The 24,647-nt window shown below is 32.9% G+C and overlaps 3 pseudogenes; 2 read left to right on the top strand and 1 right to left on the bottom strand.

Annotated features, from left to right (window-relative positions):
* Window positions 1–10,324: 10,324 nt before the first annotated feature.
* On the top strand, window positions 10,325–12,445 carry LOC145089120 (putative leucine-rich repeat receptor-like serine/threonine-protein kinase At3g14840; annotated as a pseudogene).
* A 536-nt stretch (window positions 12,446–12,981) lies between these two features.
* On the top strand, window positions 12,982–14,692 carry LOC145089119 (putative LRR receptor-like serine/threonine-protein kinase At1g07650; annotated as a pseudogene).
* Window positions 14,693–16,910: 2,218 nt separating this feature from the next.
* LOC145089118 (putative LRR receptor-like serine/threonine-protein kinase At1g53430) lies at window positions 16,911–24,368 on the bottom strand (annotated as a pseudogene).
* Between the last annotated feature and the right edge of the window lie 279 nt (window positions 24,369–24,647).

Here is a 24,647-nt window from a genome sequence, read left to right as displayed (position 1 = left end):
ACTTTAATTTTTTTTATATAGAATTTTAAAACCTAAACGTGTATAATATGTCTAAACTACGATCTTTGAAAGATTATTTTTTAGTTATTATGATAATTAAGTTGTCTATTAATAAAGAAAATGTCTTCTCATTACAGAGTGTATATATATATATATATATATATATATATATATATATATATATATATATATATATATATATATATATATATATAAACACTAATCGTTTACTCGCACCAAATAGTTTTTTAATAAATTAGTTTTTTTACAAACGATTAATTCTTTTGTATAAGTAGTTTATTACATGTAAACTATTATATGTACAAACACATGATTAATTGTACATTATTTATCTTGCAATACTTCTTTAAAGAACACACACTCTATCATTAAATATCATTTATAAATAAAATATACGTATATTGTACTTTTATTTGGATAATAATTCATTCTCGAGCTAAGTGGAGCATACATGAAGGATTGAGAGACCCCGATTATTGACCGGGGGACACTAAAGAAGGTCGTTGGCTCAAGTCTAGGATGGCCCTGGATCTATTGTCATCAGCCTCATGATCTATTGTAGTCAGGCTCATGATGTGTCTGGCGAGTTTTCCATCTTTTTTAGATACTTGTTATAGGCCTGACGTAAATGGTGGACAAGTTTCATATTTATACCTTATTTATGCTATTAGTTTCTCTTTGATAGGTGTTAGTTTTATTAGAGTAAGCATTTCTCTTTTTTATGAATGGTTATATTTCAGAAACATGTTATTTACAAAGAATATATGGTGTTTCATCTAATAGTTTCTGTTAACATATAGATTTTGTGTTTTGTATTTGTGGGTTAGGGTTTTGGACTTAGAGTTTAGGATTTAGGATTCAGTAAAAAAGAGTTATTAAATCCACTGTAAGTTAGCTTTGTAACAAAACGAACATAAAGTTATGTCCAAAATCGATTAGTTTTAATATTTTTAATATCATATTATGTTTATAAAATGATGTTAGTTTTTAATTATGAATATTAAGTCATATTAATTCGGAAATAAACATACATTGCTATCTAATTTTATTAATTTGGTTTTTCGAGTAGTAAATTGCTACGGTATATGTTAATAAAGTTTATGCTTTCCAATTTCCAATATCTAGTGTCATCATGGACTTGTTATTCAATAATTTTAATTATTAAAGAACTAGGTGTGAGACCCGTATGTTATACGGGTTTATTAAAAAAAAATGAAATACAAAAGTTTATATAAAATTTTATTTAAATTTGAAATTTTAGATTTGAAATTTAAAATTTAAAAGGAAACATATTAAATACTATATAATCACTAATAAATGAAAATAATTTGACACATGTCACTCTCTTATTAACTTGGACACATGTCATTTTTTTGTATTTTTGGTTAATTGTTTTTCCCATTTGTCATTTTTTTCATTTTTTATATTCTTAATTAACACATCATATTTACACTTTAATTAATAATGGCTTTAATCAAAAATACAAAAAAATGACATGTGTCCAAGTTAATAAGAGAGTGACATGTGTCAAATTATTTTCATTTATTAGTGAGGATTAATATTCAATTTAGATTTGTTTAAGGGTTTTTTGATAATTCAAAAATATACAATAGCATTAAATGGTCTAATAAATATCTTTATAATTATGATTTTGAAAATAGTAAATGAAAGTTACTAAAATTTTGATAAACAATTTTTTTTCTTTAAAATCAATCTTGTAAAAAAATATTATAGAAACTCGCTTTTAGTAACACTTATATTAAAATTTTATATAAGACAATAATAAAAATTATAATAGTTTAAACAATGATTTAAAAAAAAAAACTAAAAAAAATAAATAAACATTTCAACTAAAATCAAGAGGAATTTTGCGATCGTATTGATTCCATATATGCACATCAATACATTAAGTCTTTACAATAAACATTCTAGGGTGTTTTGTACCGACTTACAAAAAGATACTAAATAAGTTTTTAATAAGTTTTAATAGTTTTCTCTAATTTTTAATTAGTCTTTCAATTTCCCACCAAGGTCACAACCATTTTTTTCAACTACAAAACTCGAGCAATATAGTGAAAAGCATGTTAAGGATAATACATACAACGATTTACAATGCAAATAAGAACAAGGAAAACATCAGGAAAACTGGTGGTCATGTAGAGCGGAGTGGTACGGTACAACTAAGAACTTATGTAAATCACTCCATAGAAAATGAAATAACAAAAAAAAATTAACTACATCATTGTAGTTATTGTAATGCTTGAGCTCATTTATGCAGCTTGTTTAAAATGTTAATAGCCATATCCGATCGTAAACGGATTGTAACGTCCGTAGATCCGGGTTAGCCAATTTAGAGACAATAAACATAAGTGTGTACATTACCATCCATGTCGGTCTTCTTCTTGAAGATCCATTTGCACCCTACTGTCTTACGACCTGGTACATTGCCAACCAAGTTCCAAACTTGATTGTCATACATGGATTGTATCTCACTATCCATAGCCTCTTTCCACTTGGCTGACTCAGGGCTTGCCTTGGCTTCCGAGTAGCTGTTAGGTTCATTCAGACTTATCAGTGTGTTATCACCGATAAGTGTATTACCTTCTGCAGTAATATGGTAACCATTGTAATGCTCAGCTGTAGACCTAACTCTAGTGAAACGCCTTAGAGGTACAGATTCTTTTGTTGGATCAACAGGAGTTTCCTCCTCAGGTTGATTGCTAGGGTTTGAAGTTCCTTCACCACTTTACTCTTGAATTTCTTCAAGGTCAATTTGCCTCCCATTGTTTCCTTGGCTTATAAACTCTCTTTCTCAAAAGACTCCTCTTCTTGCTACACAAACCACATTGTCACCAGGTCTGTAGAAGAGGTAACCAAAGGATTTATGTGGGTAACCAATGAAAATACACCTCTCACTTCGGGGTTCAAGCTTATCGAGAGACTCGCGCCTCACGAAAGCCTCACAACCCCAAATCTTGATGTGGTATAGATTTGGTACTTTTCCAATCCACCTCTAGTGAGGTGTTTTGGCAAACTTTTTAGTAGGGACCAGATTAAGGATATGGGCGGCAATCACTAAGGCGTACCCCAAAAAGAGATTGGTAACGAAGCTCGACTCGTCATGGAACGAACCATGTCCAACAAGGTTCGATTGCGCCTCTCAGCTACACCATTAAGTTGTGATGTCCTAGGAGGTGTCAATTGTGAAACAATCCCACATTCTTTAAGATAGTCAAGGAACTCGGTACTAAGATACTCACCACATCGATCGGATCGAAGCATCTTAATGTTGCTGCCCAATTGATTCTCCACTTCTTGCTTAAACTCTTTGAACTTTTCAAACGTTTCTGACTTATGCTTGATAAAGTAGATATATCCATATCTACTATAATCATCAATAAAAGTCACATAGAAGCAGTTAGCATCTCTTGTGGTGGTTCTGAAGGGTCCACACACATCAGAATGTATGAGGTCCAACAGACCCTCAGCCCTAGCACAAATACCAGTAAAGGGTGACTATGTCATTTTTCCAAGTAAACAAGATTCACAACTATCATATGACTTTAAGTGAAATGATTCCAAGACTCCATCCTTTTGGATTTGGCCTATGCGTTTCTTGCTTACATGTCCAATACGACAATGCCATAGAGACGCTTTATCCAAAGTTATGGAAGAATCAACACGCAATACATTATTTCATAAGTTCTCTACAGAAGAAATAGTTTCATACACACCATCACAATGTAATGCTTTAACATTGGGCAGTTTCGCTTCCAGTGCGATTTTTCATGGCAATAGAAGCATTCAGCCTCATTAGGGTTAGCAGAAGGAGTGACAAAACCTTTCTTTGTTTTGCTTGAAGATGAGCCTTCAAGGGACTTTCCTTTGATACCCTTCGAAGGGTTCCTCCTCTTCTTCCCTTTGCCTTGCCCAATTGCCAAGATAGGGGCGACGGTAGGAGTAGGAGTGGTAACAACCAACTTACTCTTGAGACCACTTTTCGCGGTCTTTAAGAGTCCTTGGAGTTTGCTAAGTGTGACTTCCTCCTTATTCATGTGGTATGTTATTCTGAATTGATTATAACATGAAGGCAAGGAGTGCAAAGTGATATCTATTGCCAACTCCTTAGGGAAGTTCACATTAAGTTTCACCAACCGATCTATGAATCTTTTCATTTTCTGCATGTGGCCCGTGATGGGTTCACCATCCTTCATTCGGGTTGTTATCATGGAGGAGATTATTTCATACCTTTCTTGACGATCACTTTGATGGTATCGGTCCATCAAATCTTGGTACATCTCAAAAGGGTAATAGTCCTTATCGGACTTTTGGAGTTCAGCTGTCATAGTGGCTATCATGATGCATGCTACCTTGGTAGCATCCTTTTCATGTGCCTGAAATGCAGCGATCTCCTCAGGAGTAGCAGTGGTCGCATCAATCTCCTTTAGCTCCTTGTCTAGGACATATTCTTTGTCCTCATAAGAAGTGACCATCCTGATGTTCCTGATCCAATCCATAAAGTTGGATCCATCAAAGATGACTCTCCCACAAAGGTTCATGAGAGAGAAGGAACCAGAAAGATTTGAGCTAGAAGCAGCATAGTTAGAAGACATCTGAAACAAAGGACAAGTTTAAATTTAGATATAGGATAGTCCTTAATAAAACACCCAAATGTAATATTAAGGCTAGGACCCAACACAATATTTTATAACTTAAAAGAGAGATGTCATAATCCAAGCTATAAAATATTTGAAGGTAGGTGAATGACGATTCACCAATTTCCACCAATAAACGAAATGCATTATTATGTTTTAATTGGATTTGAATCTCCTAGATTCTTTTGAGATTCATTGAACTATTCAATGGCATGTTTCAATCTCTTGTGTGCCCTTCAGGTTTTGTGAATGGGATGCCGAGGATCACAAAACAAGTTTTGAAGTAACCATGCAAATTACTTGGTACTCTTAAATTTTGTCACTCACCCAATGTGTCGGTTACCCACACACGATCCACCGACCTATGATAAAATTTAAGAAACCCTTTGCCTAGTGTGTCGGTTACCCACACACACTCCACTAACGGTTCAAACAAAATGCAAAGTGTAATTTCATGGATTAGCACCTTATTCACATTTTCCTAAAGTAACTAAGATTGAGAATTTATAAAAGGTTTAGTTACTTTATAATATTCATCATACTTTAATGAGAATTATAGTCCTTGTCCTACCTATTCGACTAATGACCCTCCACCGGTCAAGGAAGCGGTGGGTGAGAGTGGACACCTATTAAGTTTCCATTTTATAGGCAACAACCTTATACCCCCCCCCCCACCCCTTATAGACCGGCTTCGTGAATAAAGGCTACTAATGCTAAGACGACTTGATCTTATAGACACACACACACACACATATATATATATATATATATATATATATATATATATTATTAACTTGTAATATTATAAAGTATAAAGGTTGAATTTTAACTTTTAAAATTCTAGGGATTGGAACTAAAGTTTTTAGGTGACTTTACATGTTCCAAAACTTGAGGGTAAGTTTTGTAACTTTCAAAACTTTTCATCTGTCATAACTAATGAGTTATTGTTTATTAAAAATGAAGACTCTTCATTTTTTTGTAACTTATGTGTTCTTTTAATGGATTTCTTAAAGTGTGACTTTTGGTTATCCATAACTTGAGAACTAGTTATGGACTCCATTAAAACACATCAATGATCATGAATTAATCTACCAAATAATAGCACATAATTTCTATGATCTTCTAAACTCATATGTTCATGAATGTTCATATCAAGAATTTCAAGAATCATAAACAACACATATAAAACTTGAAATTTTGATAATAGCTATTGTAAATGGATTAGAATAACCATTATACCATCAAAAACAAGTTTTACAAGTCCAAAACAGGTTAGGGTAATGATTCTAATCCATTTCCAGCAGCAAAACTCGAAAATATGGTCACAGGTGCTTCTACTTGTCGAGTGCATGAGCTGACTCGACAAGCAACATGCTTTTGTTCATGGACTCGTCGAGTCCCCCCATGGACTCGGTGAGTTCATACATGTTGTGACAAATGTTTTTTTGATTTTCAAGCATTTTTCATCGAGTATCAAGAAAACAAGCCTAGGCTCTGATACCACTGAAGGGTTTTGAGCATTATAACACTCTTATGGTGTACATGCAACCGTAAAAACCTTGGATCTATGTTTTACTATGATACGTGCAAATTTGTTTTCTAATGTTCTTTTCTTAAATAGCATTGCATGGGGAACATTAAAAGATAAAGCTAGTGGGAGAACATACCTTTTCTTGTTGCTTGGATTCCTTGAGAACTTTGTGAGCCTAGCACCTCAAGTGTGATGCCTCAAATGTGTCACACAACACTAATAACTTTGGAATAACTATTTGAGAGAAATAATACACTTGCAAAATCGACAAGCCCTCTAATCTCTTCTTAGTGCACGATTTTGATAGCCAATGGGGTCCTTTTATGGTGTTTTCAAATGTAGGTTACATAATGTAAACCCTAATTGACATGGCTTTTCATATTCCATGATCCATGGGTTTATAACCTCCATGGACTATCCATGGAGCACCTTATTGGGTTTAGCCCAGTCTAATAAATCATGGATCATTAGCCCACTATTAAGAATTGATGATTTACATAATCAACCCCATATATTTAATTAGTCTCCTTTTGGTCACATAATTAATTCTAAATTAATTCTTGATCAATACTAATTAAATATTATTATTAATATATTAGAACTTATTATATATTAATAACCTTAAGTGTTCTTTCTCTCATTTCGTCTATCCAAATGTTATGACGCCATGCAACCCAAATGGACGATGCCAGGTCGGGTCAAGTACATACCAAATATAGTTATGGACTTAGACCTCTAATCCAACACATATAACCTGTATACTTGCTATCTATGCTGGATGAACGATTTTATACATGTTTTAAATGATTTAAACTATATATGTATTTTATATCTACAACATATATTGGGTATAACATGGTTAGATGAAGCATGAGAGATAAAAGATGACATAAGTGAACATTGGTAGTTATGGACTTAGTGCGTATTGAATAAACATTGGTAGCTATGGACTTAGTACTGATGGATAAACGTTAGTAGCTATGGACTTAGTACCTGATGGATAAACGTTGGTAGCTATGGACTTAGTACCTATTATATAAACACTGGTAGCTATGGATTTAGTACTCAAGAATGAACTTTAGCAGCTATGGATTTAGTACTTTACAAATGAGCATTGGCAGCTATGGTCTTAGTGCCTGTATTATAAAGCCTGGAAGCAAGGGACTTCAGAATGAACGAATGCAGGATAGATGACTCTTAGGGTAGACCCTTAAGAATGAGGAAGATAACGGGGATGGGTAATTCGGTTGATTGTTTGTTGTTTAAACATAATAATTATATTATTGTGGGTTGAAAACCCTATGTACTCACGAGGTTTCCCAACTTGACCCACTGAAGCTTATTTGTATCACAGGTGTCGATACGAAGCTACTTTACACTGACAGATTTAAAAGAGATGTAGATCACTAGTGTAAATAAATATAAGTTCTGGTTATGCTTATATTTATGTCTGGATGACGACATCCCAATGTTTTGAAAATGAATAAAAATACTTTTCTTCGGAAATGCTTTGATAACCTATTTATCATATTTTCTGGGAACAAATTCTACAACATTTTTATTAAAAAAGGTACTCTTATTTTATAAAGCATAAACAAATTTGGTCTTTTCTAGCCGTGAAAATGGGGATGTCACATAGATAGCCTTCTATTAAGAGATTAATGGGAATTCATTAGATCATGCTGGAAGTTGACTTAAAAAAATCTACGTGAAGCCCAGGTGCAAACAATCAAAGACTTGAGGCACAAAAAGAAGGATAGTCCCACAAGTAATTATTGTCCCAACATCATATTTAAGCACATTGTTAATTGGTCAAGATCCAAAACTAAATAGGTAAAATACAAAATAAATTGGCTAACCTATTGTAATGAGTAAGTGGAAGAAATTATCCACTTATAATTAGTTGTTGTGATGAAAATTAAGTGAAAGTGAAAAACTTCACATCGACCATTTGAACCATGAAGTAAAGGTGAAGACTGGAGTTCGTATTGCAAAGATCTGCAGGAGACAAATCACGAAGGTGAAAGAAACATGGAAAACACATGTCTAAAACCATATTGTAGTTTGGATACTTAGGGTATCTAAATTAATTTTAGAAAAAAAATTTATAAATATATAGAAATATGTATGAATGTAAAAAACATGTAGATAATCTAAATATTGAAAATTTTCAAAACTCGTTATCTGATTCTGTATTCGAAAAACCGAATATCCAAATTTCAATTAAACTTAGTTCAAATGCTTTGAACACCTCAAGTTACAGGTAATTGTAGAAAAATTGTATTTGGAAAATTATGGGGTTTTACAAAATATAATAAAATAGTGAATTTTGGTTGTGTTTTGGTGTATGAATTGTGTTTACTGGAAAATGTTTACAAATTCCGAATTGGGTCATGTATCTTGTATGTGACTTTAGAAAGGGCAAAATGGTCAAATTTCAGCAATAACCACAGAGCAGTTACAGTATCATGTATCTTGTATCTTGTATCTTGTATCTTGTATGTGCCTTTTCAGAGAACTAAATGGTCAAATTCAAAGCAACAACAAAAGGAAAACAGGTAATTCAAAGGGCAAAATGTCAATATGTAGTAGACAAAATGGACAAAAGTCAAAATCTCAGTTAATACCTTAGTTGTCAATAGTCCCCAAAGGCCAAAACACTCACCATCAAACCATCATCCGATACTCCTCTAGAAATGTTATACCAACATAAATACTCTAAACCCCCAAACTATGGTGTATGTGGACCTACACAACAAAACAAAACATAGTTAATAGCATGAAGTAGATACTTCTGGCAGCTGAAGGTGATACTCCTTCTCCAATTTCAACCTGGATGTGAAATAGAAAACTTTAAGTAGGAATAAAAAAAACATGAGTATTACATTTAAACACATCTGTGTAGGAAAATTTTCCCTTATTTTTTCTTCTACAACATTGCCTCATAAAATGATTTCAAAACTAGATACACATAGCTTTATATGTTCCAAATCCTCATATTTATTATCCATATCTTGATAAGCTTCATCTTTACTTCCCATATTAAATAATTTTAACCTTTTGGAAGTAAAAGTAATGATTTTTATAAACATGTATGCCAATGTATCATCAAAAAAGTAAAACTAAGCCCTAATCAAAATATGCACCTGTATTATTAATTTTATAAACTGACAAAGAATAAATAGAGGGAAAACAAAGGTAATTGTAGTGTAAACCCAAGAAATGTTGTGGTGGTAATGATGGTGGGATCTACAGGTGGTGTATGTTGACGATGGTGGCTGATGGAGGATATGATGGTGTTGAAGATAATGGCTATTAGGGATCTTCATGAAACCTCCAATCAAACCAAGATAAAATCATTTTTATGCAACCCCGTCCCTATTATATATCCTAACTAGGGCAGGGTGGGGGTAGGGATTAACAAGTAAGAAGTAACAACCTAGCTAAAAGTGCATTTGCATGGATTAATATTATCACAAAAGGACAAACAAACTTATGAAAAATACATTTTCATTTGCATGGATTAATATCGTCACAAAGGTATTTTCAAACAAACTTATAAAAAATACATTTGAATTTGCATGGATTAATATCATCACAAAGCCACAAAGTTATGTTCAAACAAACTTATGAAACATGGTCGAGGTCATGTATAGTGTATACATATAACTTCTATAAAACAAGTGCAGGAAATTGAAATGGAGCCCATTTTATAACTTGATGTGTACATTGATATGCATGCCTCTATGTGTAACATCCTTATTTTATAATTTGTATGGATGCATACGTAATGACAAACTAACACATGTCTCTCACATTAAACCTTTTCTAATATTGTTAACGTTCCGTTGATGTTGTCTTTGATTGATTTAGACATTCTATCTTCTATGATCAGAGATATCCAAGGCAGTGGTCTAGAAGGACCAATACCTGTAACCGTCTCCCACTTGAAAAATTTGACACAACTGTAAGCTAGATACTTCCCTTTAAGGAGAATTCCTTTATGTTGTGTCCATATAATATGTAATAATGTAAGGTTTTTTTTTAATAATCTGCATGCAAAAGCATTAGTGATTTGAATGGAAATAGTTCGAAGTACTTTCCAGACCTAAGAAACATGACAGGTGTGGAGCAACTGTAAGTCAATATACAAATTAGAAATCTACTAAAAAGTTGATAAATTTCAAGATTGGATATTTATATCTTCAAAGACTTAGGGAAAATTGCAGGATATTCAGAAGTTGTAGACTAACTGGCATAATTCCATATTTTTTATCAGAAATGTTAAAACTGAGGCATTTGTAATAATTCACCCTCTTCCGTTTCTTGATTGATTGAAAGCCTTTTTTAGACTATATCCATTAACATCATCTTGAGCATTTCATTGTGATTATCTTTAGTGGTTGTTTAAACATCTTGATATACTCTTCATCTATATTCACACAGAGACCTCAGTTTCAACAATTTGGAGGGAGATATACCAGATTTGAAAGAACTAGATATGGAGAAAATGTAAGTACAATGAGCATTTTACCTTTTTCTGGCCATGTATCATTCGCTTCAACTAAGTTTCTTACTTAAATATTTTTCTTGATAACTTGATCCTCAATATTCATACCAATATATAATATATATTTCATCCGTAAGAATACGGTTCAACAAAATATGGATAAGTTTATATTGTTCCTTGCATATTTAATGAAATAAATACTCGAGTGATTATTGAAAAGGAAAGTAAAATAAAAGAGAGCATTATAAATCCCAATAATTATTTTGTGAAATGATTAGGTACTTGACTAGCAACTCCCTCAACGGAAGTATTCCTACATGGATCAATAGTGGTGATACTGCACAGTACGTATTCAGTTTTCCTTTTCTCATTTCAGAAATAGTTTTCATGTGACATAATTTGATGTGTTAGATGCATGGTTGTAGTCTTGGTAATATACGTACAATCTATAATTTTTACCTGAAAATGTTCTTCTTAATATGTAATTTTACTCACAATAGTTATATAATTCATGAACGCTGATATGTGATTGTGATTATAATTCAGCGAGATTGATCTTTCCTACAATAAATTCAAAGAAGAAAGTGTGCCCCCATATTGTCGTGAAAATTTGTAATTTTTAATCTTCCAAATCATCTTTTGATTCTTATCCCGGCCATATAATATTCTAAAGAAAAGGCTTATGTCATCTTTGATTTATTAGGTACTTATTCAGAAGCTACGCTGCTGCAAGCAACTCGTAAGTTTATTATACCCATATATGGGTTATTTAGAAAGAATTTTCTTTTCTAAATTTCCTGACATAAGAACCAAGTTTAATATTCCGATGTGTGATTGAATGCAGAGAGCTTGGGAAGTGCCTTAGCTGGTTTCCTGTCGAAAGGGTGAGGAAGATACTTTCCTAAGATGTTTCATTCCAATTAATTAATTAATTTTAAAATGAAAACCAAAGTTTAGTGATTTTTATGGTTTTTGTTTTCTAGAGCACTAATCAATTCACATTAATTGCATGGGATCCAAAAGTGACCATTGGAAACTTGATATATGAAGTTGATCAGGATTCAGGTGGAGCAGCTAAGTTTGTTCCCACAAGAGACTTTTGGGGGACAAGTAGCACCGGAAATGCGTTGGGCAGTAATCATAGATTATCTAACTATGTAGCCACCAATGTATCAGCACCGACTATTGATGATAGTCAACTGTACACTACAGCTCGCCTCTTTCCACTATCCATCACTTACTATGTTCGATGTTTACCAAATGGGAACTATACGGTGACTCTGCATTTTGCAGAGATAGTTTTCAGAGATAATGTCTTTTCAGAGTCTTGGAATACGTTCGTTTTATGTATATATCCAGGTTTGATTATTCTTGCAATTAAATTTCTGCATTTCAAACAACAAGACTACTTTTTATTCAAGAAATATATCCATGTAAAGTTCTCCATTTCAACTATAAAGTACAACATATATGCAATTCGCATAATTAAGCATAATATTTTTGCAGGGTGTGTATATATTCAAATATTTTGACATTAGGAAGGAAGCTGAAAGGGTGGATAGGAAACTAAAAAAAGAAATAAAAAATGTTGTTGTAACCAACACAACATTAGAAATCCGTTTCCAGTATGCTGGAAAAGGCACAACAGCAGTCCCAAATAGAGGATCCTATGGTTCTTTAATATCAACCATTTCTATGGTGTCTGGTATGTTATTGTTCCAACTTTAATCTTGTGGTTTTATGTGATTTTCATTTTACTACTAAACTTATAGAGATATTATATATATATATATATATATATATATATATATATATATATATATAGGTGAGGTTCAATAGAGAACCATAATTAACCAAGGAACCAATCTTTTTTTCAACTTTTATAACTTATTTTTTATCAAAAAAAAAAAAACTAAAAATACATAAATTCATAACTTTTTATCCTTTTTCCAATGATATAAATTTCGATTTTTTTTGTTACGTCAAATTCACATTGTGAATATTCAAAAACTCACAACGTGAATCCGGATTCACACAGTGAATCCGAAAAATACTTTTCACATTCACAATGTTAATATATGAATTTAGATATTTTTAGATTTTTTTTTTCGATAAAAAATAAGCTCTAGAAATTGAAAAAAAAAATTGGGTTCCTTGAAGAACCCATAATTATGGTTCTCTGTTGAACTTTTTCATATATATATATATATATATATATATATATATATATATATATATATATATATTGTTGTTTTTATTTAGATATGAATCATCCAATCAGTGACAAACGCATAAAAACTATTGTCATTGTTTCGGTGGCTGGGACTGTGTGCCTCATCCTCATCATACTTGGTGTTGAAAGGATGGCGTTTTATATGCGAGAGCGCATGAGGTGGGAAAGAGGTGTGTACATGTTTTGATTATAAGAATCTATTTCCCCAAAATGCACCGATAAATATGTTGTTTAATTTGTGAGATAATTGTTTCCCTGCAAATCTGAGTGGATTCAATTTGCAATCGTTTCAATTTACCTATAGACAAATCAGAGTTGCCACACGCAAATTTTCAGATTGAAATAAACTTAGGCAGGGCGGTTTTGGTGCTGTTTATAGGGTGAGTAAATATTTTACATATTGACATTTCAAATAAACTAAAGGTCACTTATAATTAATTTGCAAGGTACAATCTCTTATGGCACTATAATTGTTGTGAAACAGCTTTCTCAGACATCAAACCAGGGAGACCGTGAGTTTGTGAATGAGATTGGGTTGATGACTGCCATATAACATCCGAATATTGTAAGGCTGTATAGATGTTGTGCAAAATCCAACCACCTAATGTTTGTTTAAGAGTACATGGAAAAAAATTATTTGGCTCAGACTCTATATGGTACCCTATATATATATATATATATATATATATATATATATATATATATATATAGCATTTAATATGACAAAACGAAGGAAACGTATAACATAATTAATGGCCACATAATTATAGGTGTGATCTTGTGTGGGACATTAAAACATTTGTTTTTAAATTGTAGGCCATGACAACTCTAGTTTGGTACTAGATTGGCCTACAAGGCAAAACATTTATGTAGGGGTTGTCAGAGGCTTGACATTCCTACATGAGGAATCCATCCTCAGAATGGTTCATAGAGACATCAAGGCTGCAAATGTACTCCTTGATAGAAAACTTACTCCAACGATCGCTGATTTTGGCTAAGCCAGACTTTTTTCTGAAAACCGCACCCAAGCGCGCACTTCTCCCTCTGGAACTTTGTGACCAACTAGATCCACCTATCTTCAAATCGGATCTTTTATTATATATAAAATACTTTTCTTTTGTTAACGTTCTTCTTGTTCCGATTATATTGCGCCTGAATACACATATTCTGGCCAGTTAACCTACAAAATAGATGTGTAAAGCTTTGGGGTTCTTGAAATGGAAATTGTAGCTGGCACGCGCAACGTATATCCTCCAATAGATGATCTAGAGTATTTAACTATTATTGAAAGGGTAACATTTATTTTCCTAAATGCTATAATTCCATTCTTCCTACAATTCCCAAATACTTAACCGAATCTTGTTATTTATAATGAATATGTTTGTCTCCGTCATTAGGCTACTGCTTTGTGACAACAATATGAGAGTTTGATAGACTTGTTCGATGCAAGATTGTCATCACATTTTGATGCTGAAGAGGCACTGAGAATGATCAGAATCGCTCTGTTATGCACTAATAATAACCCGAATGAAAGACCTTTGATGTCAGAGTTAGTGAACTTGCTTTAAGGAAATATAAATCTACAAGATAATAGAGTCAGATCTCCAAAGACTTGCCATGGTGAGTTCTCGAATCTTGTGCTCTCTCCAAAGACTTACCATGGTGAGTTCTGGAATCTCGTGCTCTCCCCAGAGACTTACCATGGTGAGTTCTCTAATCTCACGCTCTCTCTAGAGACTTAGCATGGTGAGTTCTGGAATCTCGTGCTCTCTCCTGAGACTGGCCATGGTGAGTTCTCTAATCTCGTGCTTTCTCTAGAGACTTACCATGGTGAGTTATGGAATCTCGTGCTCACTTCAGAGACATACCATGGTGAGTTCTCTAATCGCGTGCTCTCTCTAGAGACTTACATGGTGAGTTTTGAAATCTCGTGCTCCCCCTCAGATTTACCATGGTGAGTTCTCTAATCTCATGATCTCTTCAGAGACTTACCATGGTGAGTTCTCTAATCTTGTGCACTCTCCTAAGACTGACCATGGTGAGTTCTCTAATCTCGTGCTCTCTCCATAGACTTACAGTGGTGAGTTCTCTAATCTCGTGCTCTCTCCAGAGACTTACCATGGTGAGTTTTGGAATCTCGTACTCTCTCCAGAGACTTACCATGGTGAGTTCTCTAATCTCGTGCTCTCTCTAGAGACTTACATGGTAATTCTGAAATCTCGTGCTCTCCCTAGAGATTTACCATGGTGATTTCTCTAATCTCATGATCTCTTCATAGACTTACTATGGTGAGTTCTCTAATCTCGTGCTCTAGCCTGAGACTGGCCATGGTGAGTTCTCTAATCTCGTGCTCTCTCTAGAGACTTGCCATGGTGAGTTCTCTAATCTCGTGTTCTCTCCAGAGACTTACCATAGTGTGTTCTGGAATTTCGTTCTTTCTCCTGAGACTTTACATGGTAAGTTCTAAAATCTCATGGTCTCCCCAGAGACTTACCATAGTGGGTTCTCTAATATTGTTCTCTCTCCAGAGACTTACCATGGTGTTCTGGAATCTTGTGCTCTCTTCTGGGGCTGAACATGGTGAGTTCTCTAATCTAGTACTCTCCCCAAAGACATACCATCGTGTGTTCTGGAAACTCGTGCTCTCTCCAGAAACTTAACATTGTGAGTTCTCTAATCTCGTGCTCTCTCTAGAGACTTACCATGGTGAGTTGTCTAATCGTGTGCTCTCTATAGAGACTTACCATGGTGAGTTCTGGACTCTTGTGCTCTTTCCCAGAGACTTACCATGGTGAGTTCTCTAATCTCGTGCTCTCTCTAGAGAATTACCATTGTGAGTTCAGGAGTCTCGTACTCTCTCCTGAGACTCACCATGGATAGTCTCAGGAGAGAGCACAAGATTCCAGAACTCACCATGGTAAGTCTCTAAAGAGAGCACGAAATTACAGAACTCACCATGGAAGGTCTCTGGGGAGAGCATGAGATTCCCGAACTCACCATGCTAAGTCTCTATAGAGAGCACGAGATTAGAGAATTCACCATGGTAAGTCTCTCGAGAGAGCAAGAGATTCCAGAACTCACTATGGTAAGTCTCTAGAGAGAGCACGGGATTCCAGAACTCGCCATAGTAAGTCTCTAGAGAGAGCACGAGATCAGAGAACTCACCATGGTAAGTCTTTGGGGAAAGCACGGGATTCCTAAACTCACCATGGTAAGTCTATGGCGAGAGCACGAGATTAGAGAACTCATTATGGTAAGTCTCTAGAGAGAGCACGAGATTAGAGAACTCATCATGGTAAGTCTTTAGGGAGAGCACTAGACTTGAGAACTTACCATTTTAAATCTCTAGAGAGAACAGGAGATTAGAGAACTCACCATGGTAAGTCTCTGGAGAGAACACGAGATTAGAGAGCTCACTATGGTAAGTCTCTGCAGAGAGCTCGAGATTCCAGAACTAACCATGGTAAATCTCTGAAGAGAACACGAGATTACGGAACTCACCATGACCAGTCTCAGGAAAGAGCACGAGATTCCAGAACTCACCATGGTAAGTCTCTTGAGAGAGCACGAGATTCCAGAACTCACCATGGTAAGTCTCTAGAGAAAGCACGAAATTAGAGAACTCGCCATGGTAAATCTATGGAGAGAGCACGAGATTAGAGAACTCACCATGGTATGTCTCTAGAGAGAGCACAAGATTAGAGAACTCGTCATGGTAAGTCTTTGGGGAAAACACGAGATTCCAGAACTTACCATGGTAGGTCTCTGGAAAGAGCACGAATATTAGAGAATTCACCATGGTAAGTCTCTAGAGAGAGCACGAGATTCCAGAACTCACAATGGTAAGTCTTTGGAGAGAGCATGAGATTAGAGAACTCACCATGATAAGTCTCTAAAGAGAACACGAGATTAGAGAACTCAGCATGGTAAGTCTCTAGGGAGAGCACGGGATTTCAAAACTCACCATGTAAGTTTCTAGAAAAGGGAACGAGATTGGAGAACTCACCATGATAAATCTCTGGAGAGGGCACGAGATTAGAGAACTCACCATGGTAAGTCTCTGGAGAGAGCACGAGATTCCAGAACTCACCATGGTAAGTCTCTGGGAGAGCACGAGATTCCATAACTCGTCATGGTAAGTCTCTGGAGAGAGCACAAGATTCGAGAATTCACCATGGCAAATCTCTGGAGATCTGAATGAAGATCTGACTCTATATTCTTGTACATTTATATTTCCCTGAAGCAAGTTCACTACCTCTGACATCAAAGGTCTTTCATTTGGGTTATTATTAGTGCTTAACAGAGTGATTCTGATCATTCTCAATGCCTCTCCAGCATCAAAATATAATCCCAATCTTGGATCTACCAAGTCTATCAAACTCTCATCTTATTGTCGCAAAGCAGTAGCCTAATGATGGAGACAAACAGATGCATCATAAATAACAAGATTGGGTTAAGTATTTGGGATTTGTAGGAAGAATGAAATTATAGCATTCAGGAAAATAAATTTTACCCTTTCAACAATAGTTAAATACTCTAGATCATCTGTTGGAGGATATACGTTGCGCGTGCCAGCCACAAATTCCATTGCAAGAACCCCAAAGTTGTACACATCTATTGTGTAGGTTAACTGCCAAAATATGCGTATTCAGGTGCAATATAACCGGAACAAGAAGAAAGTTAATAAAAGAAATTTCTTTTATATATAATAAAAGATCCGATTTGAAGATAGGTGGATCTAGTTGCTCAAAATGTTCCAGCGGGAACAGTGCGCGCTTGGGTGCGGTCTTCAGAAAAAGTCTGGTAAGCCAAAATCAACGATCTTTAGATTAAGTTGTCTACCAAGGAGTACATTTGCAGTCTTGATGTCACTATGAACCATTCTGAGGATGGATTCCTCATGCAGGAATGCCAAGCCTCTGGCAACCCCCACACAAATGTTATGCCTTGTAGGCCAGTCCAGTACCAAACTAGAGTTGTCATGGCCTACATTTTAAGAACATATGTTTTAATGTCCCACACGACATCACACCTATAATTATGTGGCCATTAATTATGATACACGTTTCCTTCGTTCTGTCATATTAAATGATATATATTTATATATATATATATATATATATATATATATATATATATATATATGAAAACGTGTTGTAGAATAGGAGGGTACCATATAGAGCTTGAGCCAGAGAATTGTTTTCCATGTATTCATAAACAAGCATTAGATGGTTGGATTATGCACATCATCCATACAGCCTTACAATTTTCGGATGTTGTATGGCAGTGATCAACCCAATCTCATTCACAAAGTCACAGTCTCCCTGGTTTGATGTCTAAGAAAGCTGCTTCACAGCAATTACAATGCCATCAGAGAGTGTACCCTGCAAATTAATTATAAGTGACCTTTAGTTTATTTGAAATGTCAATATGTAAAATATTTACTTACCTTATAAACAGCACCGAAACCGTCCGGCCCAAGTTTATTTAAACCTGAATAGTTGTGTGTGGCAGCTCTGATTTGTCTATAGGTAAATTGAAATGACTGCAAATTGAATCCTCTCACAGATCTGCAGGGAAACAATTATCTCACAAATTAAACAACATATTTATCGGTGCATTTTGGGTAAATAGATTCTTATAATCAACACATGTAGACACCTCTTTCCCATCTCATGCGCTCTTGCATATAAAACGCCAGCCTTTCAACACCAAGTATGATGAGGATGAGGCACACAGTCCCAGCCACCACAACAATGACAATAGTTTTTATGTTTTTATCAATGATAAGAGGGTTCATATCTAAATAAAAACAGCAATATATATATATATATATATATATATATATATATATATATATATATATATATATATATATATATATATATAAGTTTAGCGGTAAAATGAAAATCACATAAAACCACAAGATTAAAGTTGGAACAATAACATACCAGACACCATAGAATTGGTTGATATTAAAGGACCATAGGATCCTTTATTTGGGACTGCTGTTGTGCCTTTCCCAGCATACTGGAAACGGATTTCTAATGTTGTGTTGGTTACAACAACATTTTTTATTTCTTTTTTTAGTTTCCTATTCACCCCATCAGCTTCCTTCCTAATGTCAAAATTCTTGAATATACACACACCCTGTAAAAATATTCTGATGAATTATGCGAATTGCCTATATATACTATTTATAGTTGAAATGGAGCATTTTACATGGATATATTTCCTAAACTAGTCCTGTTTGAAATGCAGAAATATAATAGCAAGAATAATCAAACCTGGATATATACATCAAACGAACGCGTTCCAAGACTTTGAAAAGACATATTATCTCTACAAAATGCAGAGTCACCGTATAATTCCCATTTGGTAAACATTGACCATAGTAAGTGATGGATAGTGAAGAGAGGCGAGTTGTAGTGTATAGTTGACTATCATCAATAGTCAATCAGTGCATATACATTGGTGGCTACATAGTTGGATAATCTATGATAACCACCCAGCACATTGCCGGTGCTACTTGTCTTGTGGGAACAAACTTAGCCGCTCCACGTGAATCCTCATCATCTTCATATGTCAAGTTTCCAATGGTCACTTTAAGTCCCCCACAATTAATGTGAATTGAGCAGTGCTCTAGTAAACAAAAAACATAAAAATCAGTCAACTTTGGTTTTCATGTTTAAATTAATTAATTGGAATGGGAAAGTATCTTCCTCACCCCTTAGACAGGGAAACTGGCTAAGGCACTTCCCAAGCTCTCTGCATTCAATCAAAGATCGGAATATTAAACTTGGTGAAATTTAGAAAAACAAATTCTTTCTAAATAACCCATATATAGGTATAATAAGCTTACGAGTTGCTTGCAGGAGGATAGCTTCTGAATAAGTTCCTAATAAATGAAAGATGACATAAGCTTTATCTTTAGAATATTATATGGGCAGGATAAGAATCACAAAATGATTTGAAAGATTAAAACTTTATGAGGGCACACTTTCTTCATTGAATTTATTGTAGGAAAGATCGATCTCGCTATTTCATAATCACAACCACTAAAGATAATCACGATAAAATGCTCAAGATGATGCTAATGGATATAGTCTAAAATAGGCTTTCAATCAATCAAGTAATGGAAGAGGGAAAATTATTACAGATGCCTCAGTTTTGACATTTGTGATAAAAAAATCTGGAATTCTGCCGGTTAGTCTACTGCTTCCGAATATCCTGCAATTTTGCCCAAAGTTGTTGAAGATATAAAAATCCAATCTTGAAATTTATCAACTTTTAATATGAGAGACATGTGTTAGTTTGTCATTAAGTATGCATCCATACAAATTATAAACATACACATCAAGTTATAAAACTTCTTGGGCTCCATTTCAATTTCCTGCACTCGTTTTGTAGAAGTTATCTATGTACGATATACACAACCTCAAATGAACATAACTTTGTGATGACATTAATCCATGCAAATGTATTAACTTTGTGGCTTTGTGATGATATTAATCCATGCAAATGCAAATGTATTTTTTTATAAGTTTGTTTGAATGGGTTTGTGATGATATTAATCCATGTAAATGCAAACGTATTTTTCTTAAGATTGTTTGTCCTTTGTAATGATATTAATCCATGCAAATGCACTTTTAGGTAGGTTGTTACTTCTTACTTGTTAATCCCCACTCCACCCCACCCCGCCCCGCCTTGCCCTGGTTAGGCAATATATATATATATATATATATATATATATATATATATATATATATATATATATATATATATATATATATATATAAAAGCAAAAAGTAAATAAATAAAAAATCTTAATTAAACACAAGTATTTGTTACAGTTTTTTAATGTAAGGTAACTTTGCCAGAGATGGTGGGAGAACACCATTTAGATCTGTCCCTTGAGATATATGTTTATAAAGCAAGATCCGGCTACTTTAGTTTTATATTTACACAACGATTCCACATCCATTTACTATTTATATAGAAAGAGATTTGGAAATCATATAACTCCAGCTAAAAAAAACAGTAATATCTATTTACTATTTATGAAAATAAATAAATAAATAAAATGAAATCAAACTACTTACATCGCAACAACATGACAAAAATCGTCACAACAAGAGTGTTGTTATACTGAGGCATCCCACTCCGGGCTGATGTTGCCCAGTTAGAAATTTCCATCACATGGGTTTAGGCTAAAATCCCAGTCTTTTTTTCCAATTTCTTTCGTTACTTCCTTAAGGCTATTCATTGCAGGATAACATCAAACAATTACCCACTTTTATATATATATATATATATATATATATATATATATATATATATATATATATATATATATATATATATATATATATATATATATATATATATATATATAATTCCAGCTAAAAAAAGCAGCAACATCTATTTACTATTTATATACAAGAGATGTGATGAAACAAATTCTTGACTTGTTTTTCATCTCTTCATGTAGCTAGTGAGACTATAATCACAAATCCTTTAAGAAAAGTGCTAATTAGACTATATTAACAAATCCTCTTCCCCACTTCCTCACTCACCCATACCAAGGTAACCAGTTGATATATATATATATATATATATATATATATATATATATATATATATATATATATATATATATATATATATATATATATATATATATATAAAGGTTCTTCAAGAAACCAAATCTTTTTTTCAATTTCTAGAGCTTATTCTTTATCGAAAAAAAAATCTAAAAATATCTAAATTCATATATTAACATTGTGAATGTGAAAAATATTTTTCAGATTCACCGTGTGAATCCGGATTCACGTTGTGAATTTTCGAAGATTCACATTGTGAATTTGACGTAAAAAAATAAATAAATAAAATAAAATAAATTGAATTTTATATCATTGGAAAAAGGATAAAAGGTTATGAATTTATGTAATTTTAGGATTTTTTTTTTGAAAAAAATAAGTTCTAAAAGTTGAAAAAAAGATTGGTTTTTTTGGTTCCTTGGTTAATTATAGTTCTCTATTGAACCTCACTATATATATATATATATATATATATATATATATATATATATATATATATATATATATATATATATATATATATATATATATACAAGAGATGTGAAGAAACTAATTCTTGACTTGTTTTTCATCTCTTCATGGAGCTAGTGAGACTATAATCACAAATCCTTTAAGAAAAGTGCTAATTAGACTATATTGACAAATCATCTTCCCCACTTCCTCACTCACCCATACCAAGGTAACCAGTTTATATATATATATATATATATATATATATATATATATATATATATATATATATATATATATATATATATATATATATATATATATATATATATATATATATGGGTTCTTCAAGGAACCAATTTTTTTTTTTAATTTCTAGAGACCTTATTTTTTATCGAAAAAAAAATCTAAAAATATCTAAATTCATATATTAACATTGTGAATGTGAAAAATGCTTTTCGGATTCACCGTGTGAATCCGGATTCACGTTGTGAATTTTCGAAGATTCACATTGTGAATTTGACGTAAAAAAAAACAATTTTATATCATTTGAAAAATGATAAAAAGTTATGAATTTATGTATTTTTAGTTTTTTTTTGATAAAAAATAAGTTCTAAAAGTTGAAAAAAAGATTGGTTTTTTGGTTCTTTGGTTAATTATGGTTCTCTATTGAACCTCACCATATATATATATATATATATATATATATATATATATATATATATATATATATATATATATATATATATATATAAAAGTTCATTTGAGACTATTCTAATTTTGTAAAACTGTGAGACCAAATCTAAAAATAATTTTAAAATGCAAAATAAATGGAAAAATCCAAAAATTCTTTTTTTAAATATTATTTTCGAAACTTGAATTAACTAAAAAAAATAAAAAAAAATCCGGTTTTTTTTTTGAAAATAAATGAAATATTCTAATAGAATATTATACTAACATATTCTAAAAAATAATTTTAAAATTCAAAATAAATGAAAAAATCTAAAAATTCTTTTTGTAAATATTATTTTCGGAACTTGAATTAACTAAAAAAAATAAAAATAAATAAAAAAATTTGAAAATACGTGAAATATTGTAATAGAATATTACATTGTACATAATCTAAAAATTAATTTTAAAATGAAAAATAAAAGGAAAAATCCAAAAATTCTTTTTTTTAAATATTATTTCCGGAACTTGAATTAACTAAAAAAATAAAAAAAATTTCTCACGGTCTCACAAAATTAGGTTGTCTCACATTAAACTAACCATATATATATATATATATATATATATATATATATATATATATATATATATATATATATATATATCAAATAATGAGAATCTTGAAAAAGAAAAGAAAAGAAAGATAGAACAAATTAAAGAATTGCCTTCATCAGGATGAAGTTCTCCTGCCCAAGAGAAAATTATTGTTGATAACACAAGGAGGATACTGAACAATTGCACTGAACTTTGACTGAAAATCATCTTCATTGAATCTAAGTAATTACGGAACTCCAAACTTAATGTCTATAGTGTGATTCAACTCTGATTATATATTCAGTTCACAGTTCACTGTGACATATATATATATATATATATATATATATATATATATATATATATATATATATATATATATATATATATATATATATATATATCCACCATCTTCTTCTATTTAAAAGCAATGTCTAATTAATTAATGCATCATTATGGCCAAGCAACACAACACACGATGGCAAACACAAAATGGCAAAAAATTCAAATGGCCATATATAAGTACCAAAAACTACTGCCCAAAATTTATTGTAGCAACATTAACCCATGCGCCACCTTCCATTTAGGATCATCCCAATTAATGTAAGGAAACCAGACAAGATGGACTATATCGATGCCTACCATTTCCATTATTATTATTATTATTATGAGTTAGTCTGATGGAAAAGAAAGAAATCAAGGACTTATCTTTTGGAGGGAAGAGAATCGGCTCATACGCTGATAAGTTTACAATAATACCCTTGAAACCTTCTCATACACACATCATGTGGCACCATAGCTCCAAAGCACCACGCCACCACCACTGCCTTTCTTACCATCAGCTCCTGTTCACCACCACAACTGCCTTCATCCACCTGCAAAACGCCACTTTCGACCACCACCAAGCCAGCACTCTCCTGTAATACGTAAATCGCGCAGAGAAAAGGAAGAATTCCCAGTTCCCTGTCTTTTCCCTGTTCTTCGATTTCCACCTGCAACCAAGATTAAGACGGGGTGAGAGACGGGAAAGAAAACGAAAAACTTGATTCTGAAGAAAAAGAGCTGCGATTCGAATCAGAAAAGAAGAGGAAGTGGGTCTCGCCATTTTTCTCTTGCTCCCATACCTGCGTCGAGAAAAAAGAGAGGGGCTGAAGTGAAGTGACTACTTTTGATTGGTTGTAAACCCACTGATACAATGAAAAGTGTTTTAAATAGGGGTATTAATTGTAAAAATTGATTTTTTTCATCGTATTTTTTTTTTCTCTTTTTTCTTTCTTTTAAAAACTTGTGTCCAATCAATTTAATAAATCATCAATATTTACCAAATTTTAAAGGCTTATGTCCGGATCAACTATATTATAACAATATATTTATTTTATATGAA

This window comes from Lactuca serriola, chromosome 2 (genome assembly GCF_051521515.1).
Source record: "Lactuca serriola cultivar US96UC23 chromosome 2, Lser_US96UC23_V15, whole genome shotgun sequence".
Lineage (NCBI taxonomy): Eukaryota > Viridiplantae > Streptophyta > Magnoliopsida > Asterales > Asteraceae > Lactuca > Lactuca serriola.
Note: the sequence above shows the minus strand (reverse complement) of the source record. Positions and strands in the feature narration are given on the sequence as shown.